The sequence below is a fragment of the Procambarus clarkii genome, chromosome 59, assembly GCF_040958095.1.
Source record: "Procambarus clarkii isolate CNS0578487 chromosome 59, FALCON_Pclarkii_2.0, whole genome shotgun sequence".
Lineage (NCBI taxonomy): Eukaryota > Metazoa > Arthropoda > Malacostraca > Decapoda > Cambaridae > Procambarus > Procambarus clarkii.
Window position 1 is genome coordinate 24,768,917 of NC_091208.1, and position 18,361 is coordinate 24,787,277.

The 18,361-nt window shown below is 41.2% G+C and overlaps 1 non-coding gene across 1 annotated transcript; it reads right to left on the reverse strand.

Moving 5' to 3' along the window:
• Window positions 1–13,748: 13,748 nt before the first annotated feature.
• On the reverse strand, window positions 13,749–17,149 carry LOC123768262 (uncharacterized). Its single transcript, XR_011223283.1, has 4 exons — window positions 17,070–17,149; window positions 15,396–15,767; window positions 15,045–15,225; window positions 13,749–14,550 (listed from the first exon to the last, which is right to left on the reverse strand). It is a non-coding gene; the product is annotated as an uncharacterized protein (transcript).
• Window positions 17,150–18,361: the final 1,212 nt, after the last annotated feature.

The window sequence follows — 18,361 nt, forward strand, 5'->3', positions numbered from 1 at the left end:
TCACTGTTCCCTGTTTTGTTCAACCAGTTTATTCCACTAAAATTAAAGTCACCCATGACATAAATACTGTTAGATCTAGATGCTCTAGATATTTCATCCCATAGATGCTTTGCTTCCATTCTGTCTAAATTTGGTGGCCTATATATTACTCCTATAATAATATTATTAGCTTTTTCGTTTAATTCTATCCAAATAGTTTCTGTGTGTGGCTCTGTTTTGATTCCCTCTTTGAGACTACATTTCAAATTGTCCCTAACATATATGGCTACTCCACCTCCTCGTCTAATATATCTATCTGTGTGAAATAGTTTAAATCCATATATTTGATATTCAGCTAATAGTTCTCTATTTTCTACATTCATCCACGTTTCGGTAAGTGCAATAATATCTATTTTTTCTGTGCAGACAAGAGCATTTAATTCGTTAATTTTATTTCTTAGACTTCTACTGTTAGTGTAATATACCCTAAGTGAATTGTTATTTTGCGGCCCTTCTCTTTCCCTGATCGTTTTGCCAATTCCTTTCTCCCACAAACACATACTTTTATTACCTCCTTCCTCCAAATCAATTCCCATACCTCTATCTACTAACAGTTTAAACCCAAACAAACACCTCTAACCACTTCTTCCAACGAGTTCGCAACAGCAACAACCCCAGCCCTCGATAGATGCACCCCATCACGAGCATACATTTCATTTCTTCCATAGAAGTGTTCCCAGTTGTCTATGAAAGATATTGCATTTGATTTGCAATATCTTTCCAGCCGGCAATTGACACAAAGTGCCCTCGATATCCATTCATTTCCCACTCCCTTTCTTGGAAGAATGCCACATATGATCGGGATTCCTCCCTTGCTCCTAACTAATTCTATGGCTGTTTTATACCTCTGAATCAGTTCCTCACTCCTAACTCGACCAACATCATTTCCTCCCACGCTAATGCAAATAATGGGATTGTTCCCATTTCCAGCCATAATATCATTCATGTTTATAATATCACCAATGCCAGCTCCGGGATAGCAAACCCTTAACCTGTTCCCCCTATCTCTAGCACAAAATGCTCTATCCAAATACCTTATCTGGGAATCTCCCACAACTAAGGTTTGCTTAGGTATTAAGGTTTGCTTAGGTACTTCCTAAGATTGCTTAGGTACTGTTGAGGTTGCGAAGTCGGATTGCGAAAGGGATCTGGGAGTTATGATTAGTAAGAATTTAAAACAAAAGGATCAATACATGAATGTTCATAATAGGCGAATAGGACACTGGGATTTATTAATCGAAGCGTTAGTAACAAGACACCTGGTGTGATTCTTCAGCTATATCTTGCTCTGGTTAGGCCCCATTTAGATTATGCAGTTCAGTTTTGGTCGCCATATTATAGAATGGATATAAATTCACTTGAACGTGTCCAACGTAGGATGACTAAGTTAATTCCCCAAATTAGAAATCTTTCATATGAAGAAAGATTAATAAAGCTTAAATTGCATTCACTGGAAAGACGAAGAGTTAGGGGTGACATGACAGAGGTTTACAAGTGGATGAATGGACATAACAAAGGGGATATTAATAGGGTATTAAAAGTATCAACTCAAGACAGAACACGATACAATGGGTATAAATTGGATAAGTTTAGATTTAGGAAAGACTTGGGTAAATACTGGTTCGGTAACAGGGTTGTTGATTTGGGTGGTTATAGATAGGAGCTGCCTCGTATGGGCCAATAGGCCTTCTGCAGTTACCTTTGTTCTTATGTTCTTAACATCCGGGCTACACCGGGTAGACAACATGTCTGGATAAACCAGCGGCCTGGGAGGCCGCATATTTATATGATCAATATAAATATAATATCTGAATAACATCGCCGGCTTAACTCATCACAGGAAGAAGGTCGGCTGGACATCAACCCCTGAACGAAGGCAGCTAAGACGGCAGCGGCTATGACAACCTTCCGGGCTTCACTGGGCAGACAAAACGTCTGGATAAACCAGCGGCCTGGGGGGCCGCAGTATCTTCCGGGCTACACCGGGCAGACAACACGTCTGGATAACCGTTTTGTAAATGAGCAGCTGCTTGCTTGTCGGGAAGAGGGGCCACACAGTCTGCAGGCCGAGCTTATATAACCTCGGCCCGTTGCGCGCGCAGCTTGGGCAGTTAAAGTCAGCTTCCAGACATACGTTTTCTCTTCCTCAGAAACCCCCGTTTTGGGAAAAACAGTGTTCTTTAAATGCTCTCAACTCTTTAAGACATAACTGTAACATGCTTGTGTCCGAAGCTAGATACAAATACAACAAAATTATTAAGGATGGTAACAGAGTCCATTTCATGTGGTCTCCATCTCATGTTGGCCTCCGAATGCATGATAGAGCTGATAAGTTAGCCAAAGAATCTGCCTTTAAAGAAGACGTTGAGTGTAACCTTGGATTGTCAATGAGCAATCTGAGAGCAGCAGTACACCGAGAACTTCAACAAGATCTTATAGATCTGAGGCAAAGTGAAATTGACACCAGTAATTCCATCTATCATCATACTATCATGCAAGAGGAGCCACACATCTATGGTTCATCCAATAAAATCAGCAGACTTCTAGATGTTACTACTGCTCAGCTTAGACTCGGTTACAAGTATCTCTGGGAGTTCTCATTATCTGCCGATGTAGACCTGACTAAATGTAAACTGTGTCAACAAAATTATTCGCACACCCTCCGTCACTATGTGATGGAGTGCGAAAAGATACGTGAATTTAGAGACAATTCTATAACCAATGTTCCAGCGATGTGTCAATATTTCATTCAAAATGATCTGCTACCAGAAATTTTAGCCAATTATCCCCAGTTTGCAAACTGTAGGTAATAATTAAGTGATTGTAACCTATCCACCGCTGCCCACTGGATGGGGGGCGGTGTGCAGGACAAACATATCAATTGTATCACTAACTCTCCACATATGTCAGTTGCTTAATTTAGAAACTGTACTTGTGGTCGATCTCGAACCCATTGTTGATGTGACGACTTATATTGAATTTTGTAACTAGCTCATCAAGATTGTAACTTGCTTAGCTAAATGAATTGTGGGGTTCAGTCCCTGAGCCCATTATGTGCCTCTGTAACCCTTTCCACTACCGGCCATAAGATGGGTATGGGGTGCATAATAAATGAACTAAACTAACTAACTAACATCATACACTCACTAAAAACCAAAGCTGGGAACATCAGTGAAATCTCATCCATTGTATACAAGTGCGCCTCTCATGCCCTAGCTTACGCCACCCATAGCTCTGCTGTTCAACAAATCCTTAGTGTCGTACCTTAACTGATATCCTTAAAAAAGCAAGAGTAACGCCAGTTCATAAAGGAAGCAATCCGACAGACATAAACAATTATAGACCAATATCAAACCTACCCATACTATCAAAAATATTAGAAAAAATTATCTACAAACAGCTCTACTCCTGCCTCGTAAAATTCAACATACTTAGCCCCTGTCAGTTTGGCTTCCGCTCCCAAAAAAGTACCAACGATGCAATTATTAGTATCCTTTATATAATTTACTCAGCCCTTGACAAAAATGAGTTTCCGATTGAACTCTTCATTGACCTGAGAAAGGTCTTTGATACTGTTAATCACAGCTACCTCTTACGTAAACTCCATCATTATTGAATTGATTTATATTCACTGTGTCATTTAGAGCAAGAGGGTCAGGACTGGAGAAAAGGAAGGTTGTGTCGTCAACAAATAGAACTGGTTTGAGGTGTCGAGAGGCATTTGGAAGGTCATTAATGTAGATGAGAAAGAGGAGAGGGAAAAGTATGCTGCTCTGAGGAACACCAGTGTTGATGGGTAGGGTGGGAGAAATTGAATTATTCACAGAAACATACTGGAGCCTGTCAATAAGGTAAGACTGAAGACATTGGAGGGAGTGACCTCTGACTCCATAAAGATGTAATTTAAGAAAAAGGTTTTGGTAGATGACGGTGTCAAAAGTCTTACGTATGTCAACAAATATCCCAACAGGGAACTCATTTTTATCAAGAGCTGCATGTATCAATTTAATCATACTAATAAGTGCATCGTTAGTGCTTTTTTTGGGGGTCTGAAGCCATATTGGCAAGAGCTAAGTATATTGTGTCTGACTAGATAAGAGCAAAACTGCTTGTAGATTAGTTTTTCAAATATTTTTGACAAATTTGGCAGAATTGATATGGGTCTGAAGTTGTTGACGTCAGTGAGATCACCACATTTATGGACGGGGGTTACTCTCGCTTTTTTTTTTAGAATATCTGGAAAGATTTGGAGTTCAAGTGACTTGTTGTAGAGCAATGCAACACAGGAGCTGAAAATCTGGAGGCTTTTTTGTAAATTAGAGTTGATATCTCCGCGAGGAAACTAGACTTTGTTTTAAGGGAAAGGATTATTTATTTATTTATTTATTTATTTATTTATTTATTTATTTATTTATTTATTTATTTATTTATTTATTTATTTATTTATTTATTTATATACAAGAAGGTACATTGGGTTTGTGAGAATACATTGGATAGTACAGTATTTACATTCTTGTAAAGCCACTAGTACGCACAGCGTTTCGGGCAGGTCCTTAATCTAACAGATAATTTTAAGTAGGTAATTTCTATCAGAATTGATAAATGATAGAGATACATTGCAAGAGAAAAATGAGATGAGAGAGCTTAGTAAGTATATTAAAGCACATTGTTATATTAAAGCTCTGATTGATTACATTGACAGCTTGATTAGTAATTTAAACAAGATTAATAGACACCATACAGCAGATTGACAGCACATATAAGACAGCAATGATCACAATGGTAAAGATGTTCAGATTGGGTACATAAAGATTGGGAGATTGGGTAGCAATAGATACAGATAAACAAGATTTATAAACACCATACAACAGATTGGCAGCACATATAAGAAGACAGCAATGATCACAATGGTAAAGATGTTCAAATTGGGAACATAAAGGTTGGGAGATTGGGTAGCAATAGATACAGTGCAATTTTAAGGCAAAAAGTGAAAAACTACGAAGATGAAATTAGGTACTTTTTAGTATTGATTTTGAATGATGTAAAAGTTGGACAGCTTTTCAATTCAGTAGGGAGTAAGTTCCATAAACTGGGTCCCTTTATTTGCATAGAGTGTTTACACAGATTAAATTTAACTCTGGGGATATCAAAGAGATATTTATTTCTGGTGTGGTGATAATGGGTCCTATTACATCTGTCCAGGAAGAGTTTCAGACAAGGATTTGCATTTAAGAACAGGGTTTTGTAAATGTAGTTGACACAAGAGAATTTATGGAGTGAGATTATGTTTAGCATGTTTAGGGAGTTAAACAAGGGGGCTGTGTGTTGTCTGAAAGCAGAATTTGATATTATTCTGATAGCAGATTTTTGCTGGGTGATGATGGACTTGAGGTGGTTTGCAGTGGGTGAACCCCATGCACGGATACCATAGTTGAGATAGGGATAGATTAGTGCATAATATAGAGAGATGAGAGCAGAGTTAGGTACATAATATCTGATTTTGGAGAGTATACCAACTGTTTTAGAGACTTTCTTAGTTATGTGTTGTATGTGGGTACTGAAGTTGAGTCTCTTGTCTAGGAATAGACCAAGAAACTTTCCATCATTTTTATTGCTAATGTTTACATTGTCTATCTGAAGCTGAATTGCATTTGTAGATTTGCTTCCGAATAGGATGTAGTAGGTCTTTTCTATGTTAAGTGTTAGTTTGTTGACCAGACCACACACTAGAAATTGAAGGGACGACGACGTTTCGGTCCGTCCTGGACCATTCTCAAGTCGATTGTCATTCTCACAATCGACTTGAGAATGGTCCAGGACGGACCGAAACGTCGTCGTCCCTTCAATTTCTAGTGTGTGGTCTGGTCAACATACTTCAGCCACGTTATTGTGACTCATCGCCTGCAAGTGTTAGTTTGTTGGTTGACATCCATAAGTGGACTTTTTTTTAGTTCATTATCTCATTAACATCAGTGGAATTAGTAGCTAACGTCGATTGAAATAAGGGTAAAAGGGATTGCTGCGTGCATGCTGACCAATATATTGACTAGACCTAGAATCAGTTCCCTTAAAGATATAATCACTGGAGCACTAACTCTGGACAGAAGAGCCTCCAATAGCAACAGGTGGACCCATTGTGCGATAAACACCATCAATACATTCGATATAACAAACACAGTCACTGAGAAGGGTGTCGACGAAATACATGCAGACTTTGTTATGCAAGCCCCTTGGGCATCTCCGCCAGCAGACTTTAAGATTATGGTTATAGAAGGAAAAAAGAACCAGACAAATCCTCATCTGCTACGTAACATTGCACAGATGCATATAGAAGCAAACATGGCATCCGACAGCTTCACATACTTCACAGAGGGATCAGTAGACCAGCAGGGACAAGAAACCGGAGCTGCAGTTAAAGCAGGAAACTCTGTAAATAGTTGGAGGCTCTCAAATGGGTGTTCGACTTTACAAACAGAGATGCTAGCCATTCAAAAGGTTTTGGAACATGCTCTTGCTCAACACCGACAACATGTTATCATTCATACAGATTCGAGAACCGCCATTGAAACCTTGCAACAAGAACACATACGTGACAACATCCATCTGATCACAAATGTCATATCATTAATGCAAACACTCAAACGACAAGGCCGACGGGTACTTATCAACTGGGTGCCAAGTCATGTGGGAATAATAGGAAATGTCATTGCAGACGAAGCTGCAAAACTTGCAACTAAGAGAAGAAATGTAGACATTTACATACCACAGAGTCTATCATAGATTAAGAAAGTAATTAGAAACAGAGCAATGCAAAAGATGTACAGTGACCACAACACAGCAGTTGCAACATCAGGATCTGCGGGTTGGTACAAGAATTCAACCAACTACGAACCACTTAGTTTGATGAAAAGGAGCAGTAGAGCAACAGAAGTGCACTTACATCGCATCAGGCTTGGATACTCATGTGCATGGGAAATAGGCTTACAGGTTCCGGAAGATGAGAGGTAATGTCAACACTGTGGAGAAATGCCCGACAGACCACTGGAACATTATCTAACACAGTGCACAGTTACAAACCCATTAAGATTGCAACTTAGATTCAACAGAGCAGAAATTGTTAAACACATATGGCAAAATCTTACTGAAGCGACCATACGAGTTATAAATACTCATACTCCGCCCAAGTAAAACAGAAACAAGCAACACTTAGTGGGCCAGCCAGAGGCTTAGGGCCCGCGCAGGAATATCCCTGAAAAAAAAAATTAGACGTTATGTACAGACACTGTGGATAGTTTCCTGCAAGGTAGTCCTGAACATTAGTACTGGAGGATGGAATATCACTAGCAAGGGATGACTCAGTGGATGAGAAGAACCTATTGAATTCAATAGCAGTATCAGAGGCTGAAAGCAAACCATCGTTATTGGACAGGAGTATTGTTTTTTATTTCAAATCTTTTTTAATCTCTGTTACGGACTCGTCGCCCTTGTCAGGGGGTAGCGTGGCAGTTCCAGCGCCATCTAAGAGTCCGCAGCTGAACTCCCCGGGAATAGTACGTAATGTGGACAATGGCATCTGGTGGTGGTTATCTAGTACCTGCAAATGGCTAAAGATTCCTGCTTTGGTCAGCCAGAGGGGTCGTGGTGAGTGACCTCTGGTGAGGTGGCGAATCAAGATGAGCGCCACCTAGTGTGTGCTACAGAGCACAGTGTCTTCTAGCACTCCCCGGTGGGTTAGTGGTATTTCCTAGTTTCGCCAGTACCGGCAAGGTCATTGATGACGTTTTTTGTGTCCACAGAGGTGACTTAGGTGACTTCCACTTAGCACATCTGGGGGCAGCGGTACTGGAGAGAGCCCAGTACCATCTTGAAAGAGCATCTTGGACAGCCCACTGTCTCCCTACATGGTCCTGAAAACGACCAAGTAAGCCCGCCGCCGATGAAGCAGTGTGGTAGCTGCTAGTGTTTTAATGTTGAAAAAGATCGGCGTACCTTTGGGACTGGCTTAGGGAAGAGACTGAGGTGCCTGTTGAGTAGTGCTGCTAGCTGGTCGCTAGAGGCTGCTGCCAGGGGATCGCTACCCCTGTATTGTGACCCCGCTCAGCGTGTGGCTGAGGTACTCTGCCAGCGAGTAGCTGGAGAGTGGTCGTGGGGGTACAGGCACCTCATGACACTGTCAGTGGGCTGGCCCACGTACAGGTGAACTCCCCGGTGTTCTTCCCAGTAAGGTTGGATACGCTACTGGACAGTGAAGAAATACTGGGGATTGATGAATTCTGCACGTGAGCACGTTTGATATCCTGAGCGAAAGGATTGTATAGGTGTAGAAATAGCCTATCTGTTCTGTATATATTATTTATGGTGATGGTGTACATATATATACTTAACGGTGGTGGAAAGATATTTAATACATTGACGAAAAGAACAGGGCTTGTTCATCCCCTCCTTTTTTTAATGCACTACATAGCCACTTTCTTGAAAGCGTACTACCGACTTGGGGTCGGATACTATTATTTTAGATCTACCATCAAAGAACCCGGTTGCGACCCATAGTGGCCGTGACATAATTGGCATCCCCAGCGGGATGTGACAGATTGTCCAGTGCGTTTGATAGGGGTGGTGAAGTAGTGCAACCCCCTGTGAATAATTCCCCTGTTCGTTATTTGTTAGGACGTTAAGTGTCCTGTGCGGCGCTCCGTGTGAAGAGTTAAGTGTTAAGTGCAGTGTTGCGTGCTCGTGCAGTGTATAGTGACAATATGGCAGAGAGAGAAACCATTAACAATCTAGACGATGTTCAGGAATTTCTGAACAAGGACTGTCTTGCTAGATTGAAGTATCTGGGAAAGCCGGAACTTGTGCTAATATGTGCCTATTTAGGAATCAAAGTACGTGAGAGTGATTCCCGTATTGAGGTCTTGTCGAAGGTTCATAAGCACTTAAAGGCAGAGGAGAAGCAGGAAAGCGAGGCACCAGGTACAAAGGAAAATGTAATGGCTTCCACTGAAAAGGAAGACAAAGGCGGTGACGGTGAGAGTGATGTGGGTGAACTGAATATAAGTTTTCTAACTCAAAATGCGTGCACTGGAGGTCAGTCGTGAGATAGTGGAAAAAATTAAAAATAGAACGGGAAATGAGAGAAAAGAAAATGGCTTTGAAAGAGAAGGAAATGGTAATGAAACGTTTGAATTAGAGCGAGAAAGAGAAGAAAGAAGAGAAAGAGAAGAGCGAGAAAGACAAAAAAAGAGAAGGAAAGACTACACGAGTTAGAAGTGCTACGATTAGGTGGTCGGAGGGAAACAAAGGAAACGAGTAGTTTCGATCCAGTGAGGAACATTAAGATGGTTCCCAAATTCAATGAAAAAGAAATCTCAAAGTTCTTCGCTGTCTTCGAGACGGTAGCCGCTTCATTAGATTGGCCACAGGAGAATTGGGCCATCATGATCCAGTCCGACCTGACAGGGAAGGCCCATACTCCACATTGTCGGTGGATGACTCCAGTGATTACGACGCTGTGAAGAAGGTGGTGTTGATGGCCCACCATGCAGTTGGTACCGGCAGCTTACAGGCAAAAGTTCCGAAACCTGAAGGTGTTCTCATTGATAACTGTTATAAAAATTGGTGGTGGGCTTGCTATGGGGGAACTGGTACTATTAAGGGGTAAGGGTAGTTAGAAAACAGAGTTATCCAATAGGGGAGAGTTAAAAGGCCCGGCCCCCAAAATAAACTATCCACAGTAATAATACTTGCTACTAGACCATGTCAGTCTAAGGGTTGATCAATGCGCTCCCACACAGGAAGAAGGGATACTCTGTTCTAAGGTACTTATTTATTAACCCCTTAACAACCCCCCATATAAACTCACACCAATAACAATAATAATAATTAATTTACCACACTATCTTACGTTAAAGCCTTGGTCCACGTAGGCAGGATACAAGGTTTACACAGAGAACAAGCTAGGGTAAAGTACTACTGGATAAGCACTGAAGCTGGATGCAGCTTAGGGTAGTGAGACCACGTGGGACCCTAATACAAAACACAACACTTAGGGGGTACCCAAAACACTGGCAAATACTACCCCCAGGTCTCACCAATATTTACTACCAGAGTAGGTACACTTAAAAACGCCCCGTACTTAACTTAATGGTACAGGAACTTCAGGTAAGGGAAATAAGTAAGAGGAGAAGGGAGGAGAGTAGGGGTGCAGCCACAGAGTAGGTCTCGTCCCCACGAACGCCAGCCAGAAGAAGAACGCTCCCAGCGACCAGCTCAGGCCTCCCGCATGTGGTGGTGCCGGGAAGAGCCTAATTGATCATGCAGCTAAGCACATTAAAGATCTTCCCCTATGCAACGTATTGTTACTTTACAAATGATTAAAGTATTAGTAAACATAGTTGGTGCCTATGTTATTATTTAATAATCAACCCCCAGCTCAATCTTTAAATGTTCTTTGAGAAACAAGAATACTCTTACGTCTGGCAGGGAAGATACAAACAATTGCCACTCGTGATGTGCTCAACTGTACTATAAGAAAGTTTAATAACTCAATTTTGACCTCTGGTTTCCACTGAAGAACCCAGGGTCGTAACAATAACAAACTGAATTTCCAGGGAGACATTCAAAATATATAAAAAAAGTTTCTAAAACTGTTGGCATTCTTTCTAAGATCAGATATTATGTACCTCGCCCTGCCCTGGTGACGGTCTATTACTATAATAATAATATAAATAATAATAAATGTTTATTTAGGTAAGGTACATACATACAAGAGATTTTACAAAGAATGATGGATTTATAGATAGGGCTAGTATATACAATGCCTAAAGCCACTATTACGCAAAGCGTTTCGGGCATGAAAACTCCCTCATCTATCCTTATCTCAATTATGGTATTTGTGCTTGGGGTTCTACTACACAAAATCATTTACGTTCTCTAATTAATCAAAACAAAGCTGCTATTAGGACAATATCTAACTCTGGCCCCAGAGAGCACTCGATACCCTTACTCAAATCTTTGAATATGTTAGATATTAAGTCACTGCACATCCTCACATGTGTACTCTATATATTTAAAACTCTTAACTGCAATGTCAATCCTGACCTTAGAAGCTTCCTAGAAGGTTGTAACAGAACTCATGGGCACCACACCAGAAACAAATACCTATTTGATATTCCAAGTGTGCGACTTAACAAAACTAGAAATGCTCTATACATCAAGGGACCCAGAATGTGGAATGGTCTCCCCGATCATGTCAAAGGCTGTACCTCTCTCAACCAGTTTAAGAGTAAAACTAAGTGCTACTTAATTAACTCCATGTAACCTACCTTACCCCCTATATTAGAGGGGCTGGTCCCAAACCTGCACACAGAAATAACATCACATGAGACCAGAAGACATGGCAGGATGTGCAGAATACCCCCGTTGAAAAACAGGTGCAACTGGTACTCTGAGAGAGAACTCTATCAACATCAGAGGTCCGAGACTGTTCAACACGCTTCCACTACACATAAGGGGCATAACTGGCCGACCCCTCACAGTGTTCAAGAGAGAACTGGATAAGCACCTCCAAAGGATACCTGATTAACCAGGCTGACTCATACGTCAGGCTGCGAGCAGCCGCGTCCAACAGCCTGGTTGATCAGTCCGGCAACCAGGAGGCCTGGTCGACGACCGGGCCGCGGGGACGTTAAGCCCCGGAAGCACCTCAAGGTAACCTCAAGGTAACCCCCTAAATGTCTACCAATGTCTTGCTTTTGTTAAACAATGCTGTTTGTTCACCAACTTGTACAATTGCTGATTTCTGCCATGTTCCCCCTTTTTTATTTTTTATTCATTTTTTCAACACAATTTACACCTAATTCTAATTACTATTAAGTTTTAGTCTAAGTGGGGTTCCCCCCCCCCCCCACACCTTGCCCGAAACGCTATGCGTATATGTACTATGGCTTTAGGTATTGTATGTACTAGTTCTATCTATAAATCCAACATTATGTTTGTAAATCAACTATGTATGTACTTTTCCTGAATAAAAAATTATTATTTATTATTATTATAGAGACATCATGCCACCCCCCAAGGAAGAACGTGATTGGTGAAAGCACCTAGGCCTCTGAGACGCTACGCTGTGATTGGAGGGTTTAGGCACAGAGGGATCCTGCCCGACGCTGGCCCTCGCTTAGCGTGAGAATTCATTCTTGCCTGTGTCATTTGCCTGTACTGCACGTATTTTCCGTGGCTCGGCCAAGCTACGGAAATAATGTCTGCAGCGACATCTAAGTCACTCGGTATCTTAGTGCCTTCGTCCCGGGTCCGTTGAAAGAAGAATGCGGAGCCAAGGGGAGGGGGGGGTATATCGATTGAAGAGTGGAACTTAATAATGGAAATAGTCATTAAAAGAGAAAACTAAGAACCTGCTAATTAACTCTATATAACCCACCAGACAAAAATTATTCCAGAGCTAAGTCCACTCTCATTCCAGGAACGGTTGCGGGCCACAGGACTAACAACACTGTAAACCGGGCATGACGGCAGATCTCATTGAAACTTTTTAAGTACTGAACAAATTGGAGGATGTTGATCCAGACAATTTCTTCGAAAGGTCAGATGTAACACAAAAAAAGGAGCAACAGTTTCAAACTCAACAAGCCACAATGTAGGACTGAGAACAGGAGATGCTTTTTCACCCACAGGGTTATTAACTCATGGCTACATTAACTCAACCCTACCCGTAGAAGCCGCAAATGCCAAAACTCTGTTGAATTTTAAAATCAAACTGGAAAAAATAAAAAAAGGCAAATGGGGGACATTATACAAACCGCTGACTTCCTGTCCCCACCGAGGCCACTAAAAGTCTAAGTGGTCCTCATGTAAATTCAGGTAACCAACTTTACTTCCTAAATATCAACCTATATTTTGTTGTTATTGAACATTAATTACTGAACTTGTACTATATGTACATATAACTGCCGTGTAAAAATTTTATAGAAAATTGTATACCAATGTTTATTCTTTTTCAATTTTTAACTGCTTACTATTGAGAGAGGGACAGTGTTTGACGTGATTGGGAAGGTCATTCAACATTTTGGGACCCATCTTTTGCAGTGCATTTCTAGTTTGGTTAAGTCGCACTCTTGGAATATCTTGGAACTTAGGTAAAGACCTCCCTTAGGAAATATAAAGTAGCCTTTTTTGTTACTGGATTTTTATTGAGTTGCATAACAGTGGTCAAACACTTCTCTACAATCCCGACTTAAAAGTGATATTAAATTTACCTAGACTGGCCAATGTAAAATTAACCTTCTGTAACTAAAAAAAACTAAGTATAACAAAATTCCATTCGTATGAGTTATTAAAAAAAATTCTTTGAAATTAACAAGGATAGCAAAATTTGTTATAAAATTCTTTTTCTAATATTATCAAGTAACAGTGTACTTGTTAATTACCCCTCCTGTATGTGTTAAGATATAATTCCAAAACCTAAGAAAGTAGTTCATAACTTGTCTGACCATGACACTATCAAACTATTCAAACAAAATAAATGAATAATATCTAGATTTGACACTTTAAATTCATCTGATAGTAAACTTAGTAACTAGGCAAATAACTAACCAAAAGCAAACATAGCACGAAAGCAGGACATATGTAGTAAATTTTTTGCAAACAAATAATTATTAAATTGTTAACATATTAAATGTCACACATTGGTTTTTATAGTTGCTTCCAGATGTAAATAATATGCAAGGGTCATTCTGTATATTAATGTAGTAAAGTTGTTAGTTGTCTATGCTGATACTGTCAATGGCATCATTGAGCTGCACCAGCTGCAGCATGAGGTCTTGATCAGACAAAAGGTGAGCCACGGCCGCCAGAGTAAAGCGAAGATCTTCTGCCGTTCTCCCAGTCCCTACTGCCACTGCTTCTACAGCTGCCTCTATGTAATCCTCCTGAGATGTCTCGCCAAGGAAGTAGCTGAGAGGAACTTTAACATGATGAGGAGGGCCATCCATATGGTGGAAGAGTGTCACATAAGATCGGTGACAGTCGCGAAGAGGGAAGTACAGACCACAACGGAGGCGTCCAGTTGGCTCTCGAGCTACTAGCGTCTTGAAGGGGTACGCTAGGTTACGACGCTCTGCTACATCTATACCTGAGAGGAAGGGACGAGTCACGTGGATCAGGCTTACTGTGTTGGTGAGCTGGCTTTCTCTCACGTTCCTCAGTAACTGTCCAAGCCACAAACGATGGATTGCCGGGCCAGAAACAGTAGTGGTAAGACCGCATTACTTGAGCCTTTGCTGTGCTAGCTCTAATGGTCCCAGACTGAGGAGCCAGACCGTCTTCCATGACAGTAATTGGCTCACCAACGTGGTAACCAGGGTCGAGTAGCACAACACCTGGACGACCACATACACGGATTCTGATACACAGAAGCACATGTTCCTTCTCACAGGTGAGAGGTGGAGCCTCTCCCGTGCAGTACCACTCCACGTTGTCCACTTCTTCCTCACATGACACCTGCAAACACAGTACACTTTTTATATTTGACTGTAGTAGTATATACAAAATATCTTCATAACTGCATATAAAATTTACATGATGCTTGTGTTTATCTCAGTGCATTAACTTATGGAAAATCCTACAAATATTTCCAAACAGTAGCTTGGAAACTATTGAAGCTGTATGTCGCTACTGAAAACAAACTATTTCAATGTTAAGAAATATACAGCATGTCAGTAGATTTGCTCAATGGAGAAATAGTCAATAATGTGCCCATAATTCGACAAGTTTGGAGACTTAAAGAGAATAAAAATATAGTGTAGGAATTTTTACATAGTATTTTTAATTTCTATATTCCTCACTTGAAAACTTTTGGGCTCTATTTATTGTTACAAGCATGACAGTAATGTTGAGTTCTGCATATAAGTATATGTTGTTGTTTTAGATTGAGCTACTTGGAACTAAAATTTCCATGTAGCACAGGCTATGGTATAGGTGTATGTTGGCCTAACCTTATATATAGAGTCCTTGAGGCCAGGGTAGAGGGGCTCAAGGACAGAGAGTCTAGTGTCGAGGAGACAAGAGAGTCCGACGCAGGTGTGGCGGCCGGGCAGCAGAGGCGGGTCGTAGTCTCTGTAGAAGTCTTCCAGGGCTGGATATTCGCTCCGTGATGACACATACGCCTCGCTGAACCTTACAACCCACACAGTGTTAGTACATGATATTCTCAATTTCTAACAATGGTTAAAATTCAAACAATAAGTAATATGACTGTCAACTCAAAATTCTGAATCACATTATTGAGAATATTATGGGCTCTGAAAGGTCAATTTGCAGAAAACTGAATTGCAAAGAGTGCTCACATAATAAAGTTTGAGACAGTGTCATAGCAGTGGGAGGCGAGGATGTACTGGAGATGTTGGGTTACATGTGTGAGGAACCCCTCATACTGGTCCAAGCTGACCAAGTTCAACTCTGGTCGTTCACAGCCCCATTTTGGCAGCGGCAGAGCCCGCTCCACCGGCCACTCATCTTCGCCCCAGTCGCTGTCGTCGTCTCCGCCGCCAGTGGTCTCGTCAATAACCAGAGAGGCCTCTAGAGCAGTTGGCTCCCCTACGCTGGCCTCAGAGGAACCTGCACCACTGTGGTAACCGGATGACAATGACGACCACTCTTTGACTGTTGCCTCCACACTCTCCTGTGTCGCCTCCACATCTGTCTCAGGCTCACCCTCACTGATAAACAAATACACAATAGTCAGCATCTAACATAATTAAGTATTAATTTGAACACAACACATCGTTGCGGAACTACAGCGAGAATACAGCAATGGGCGAGTCAACAGATCTCAAGACTTCGACAATTGTGTGCGATAAACAGACTATTTTCTTTATTTAATTTTTGTTTGGCATTAACTTGCATGAGGCTCTATAAATGCTATTAAATTCCAATATTTCATAAAGCATTTATCTTGGGCTGATCCCCGACCAGTCTATGTCCATTCTGTACCCCAGACCTTTCTCCCCTGAAAAGTTGGGTGACGCTAGCCGCAAGCGTCTGGTCTCTTTCTTGGACAGGTAAATAAACATTCTCTCTTACAGTATAAAGTACTGGAGTGCATAGCTTACCTTGGGTTGTGAGAGGCGTGCAGTACAGGAGAGGACGTGTCCGGGTTGGCCCTGGCCTCTAGCGTGGTCCACAGGTGTTCCCGTGCGAGTCAACTGGGCCAGGTAACTCCTAGCCTCGCCCAACGGTCGACGTGGGGGGCAGCCGTCACCTCCTCCAGCGCCTCTCCCGCACGGGGGGAGACGCCCCCGCCCCGTAGTCCCCCCCCACCATGGCTGCTCTCTACACCTCTGTTGGCTGAACACATGCGTATTTTTAGTATAATACATCTAAAATTAAATAAACAATTATTATTAATTTACAAATAAAAATATATATAAAATGTCACGGCGCCTCCACCAAATTAAGAGTGTTTGAAGATCAAATATTTTATTTTGATCAACAACCCCGTCCAGAGTTGCATCATGCTCACTTGTATATCTTCAACCAGTTTACTTGAGTCTTCCACAGGAGCCTGGGTGTATACAGTGTAAACCACCAGATATACAGTGTGCTAAACCACCTCCAGCACTCAGAGAAGAGCTTGTGGAAATCACGTCCGCCCACAACTTTAAGGACAGGTTCGAGAATGATTATGAACGTCAGAATAGTTAGGCTAAACGTGCCAGGTTGAACAAGGCCAGTAGGCGGGGCATAGAGAGCTAGACCTCACTTTCCTGTAGACACTATTAGGTAAGCACGAGTTAGGGCGTCAGTACACCCCAGCAACACCATGTAGCTGGTGATGACAATCATTGTTGATGACAATCATTGTTGATGACAATCACTGATGATGACAATCACTGATGATGACAATCATTGATGATGACAATCACTGATGATGACAATCATTGATGATGGCAATCACTGATGATGACAATCATTGATGATGGCAATCACTGATGATGACAATCATTGATGATGGCAATCACTGATGATGACAATCATTGATGATGGCAATCACTGATGATGGCAATAATTGATGATGGCAATCACTGATGATGGCAATCATTGTTGATGACAATCATTGATGATGGCAATCATTGATGATGATATTCATTGATGATGATAATCATTGATGATGATATTCATTGATGATGATAATCATTGATGGTGGTTCGACATTACAGAGACGCTAGCCATTTAAAAGGTTTTGGAACATGCTCTTGCTGAACACCGACAACATGTTATCATACATACAGATTCGAGAACAGCCATTGAAACCTTGCAACAAGAACACATACGTGACAACATCCATCTGATCACAAATGTCATATCATTAATGCAAACACTCAAATGACAAGGCCGACGGGTACTTATCAACTGGGTAAAAAGTCATGTGGGAATAATAGGAAATGTCATTGCAGACGAAGCTGCAAAACTTGCAACTAAGAGAAGAAATGTAGACATTTACATACCACAGAGTCTATCATAGATTAAGAAAGTAATTAGAAACAGAGCAATGCAGAAAATGTACAGTGACCACAACACAGCAGTTGCAACATCAGGATCTGCGGCTTGGCATAAGAATTTTAGCCAACTACGAACCACTTACTCTGATGAAAGGGAGCAGTAGAACAACAGAAGTACACTTATATCGCATCAGGCTTAAACACCCATGTACATGGGAAATAGGCTTACAGGTTCCAAAAGATTGAATTGAAATTGAAATTGAAATAAGTTTATTGAGGTAAAATACACACAAAGGGATGAGGTAGCTCAAGCTATTCTCACCCCGTTCAGTACATCGTGTTAGTGCATACATAGACACATATCACAAACTATAAACATATTATCGAACATTCTGAGAGATAAACATATACATTTCATCCTTTACACAAGTAGTATGGTATCAGACGTTCACACAAATACTTTTATGACCTAAGTATACTGTAAAGACAATTTGCAAGAGACATGCAGATAATTCAACAAAAGATTACAGTCTTGGTGCAAAATTCTTATATCTCTCAAGAATATCATCAACCTTTCCGTTGTGACACATCCAGGCTATTTGTTCAGGCACAGTCCTTATCTCAGTGCTTCTATATACATTAATCAACGGACAATCAAGAACATAATGGGCTAGGGTGTGAGACCTTAACATACCACACCAAAAGATGAGAGGAAATGTCAGCACTGTGGAGAAATGCCCGACAGACCACTGGAACATTATCTAACACAGTGCACAGTTACAAACCCAATAAGATCTCAACTTGGATTCAAC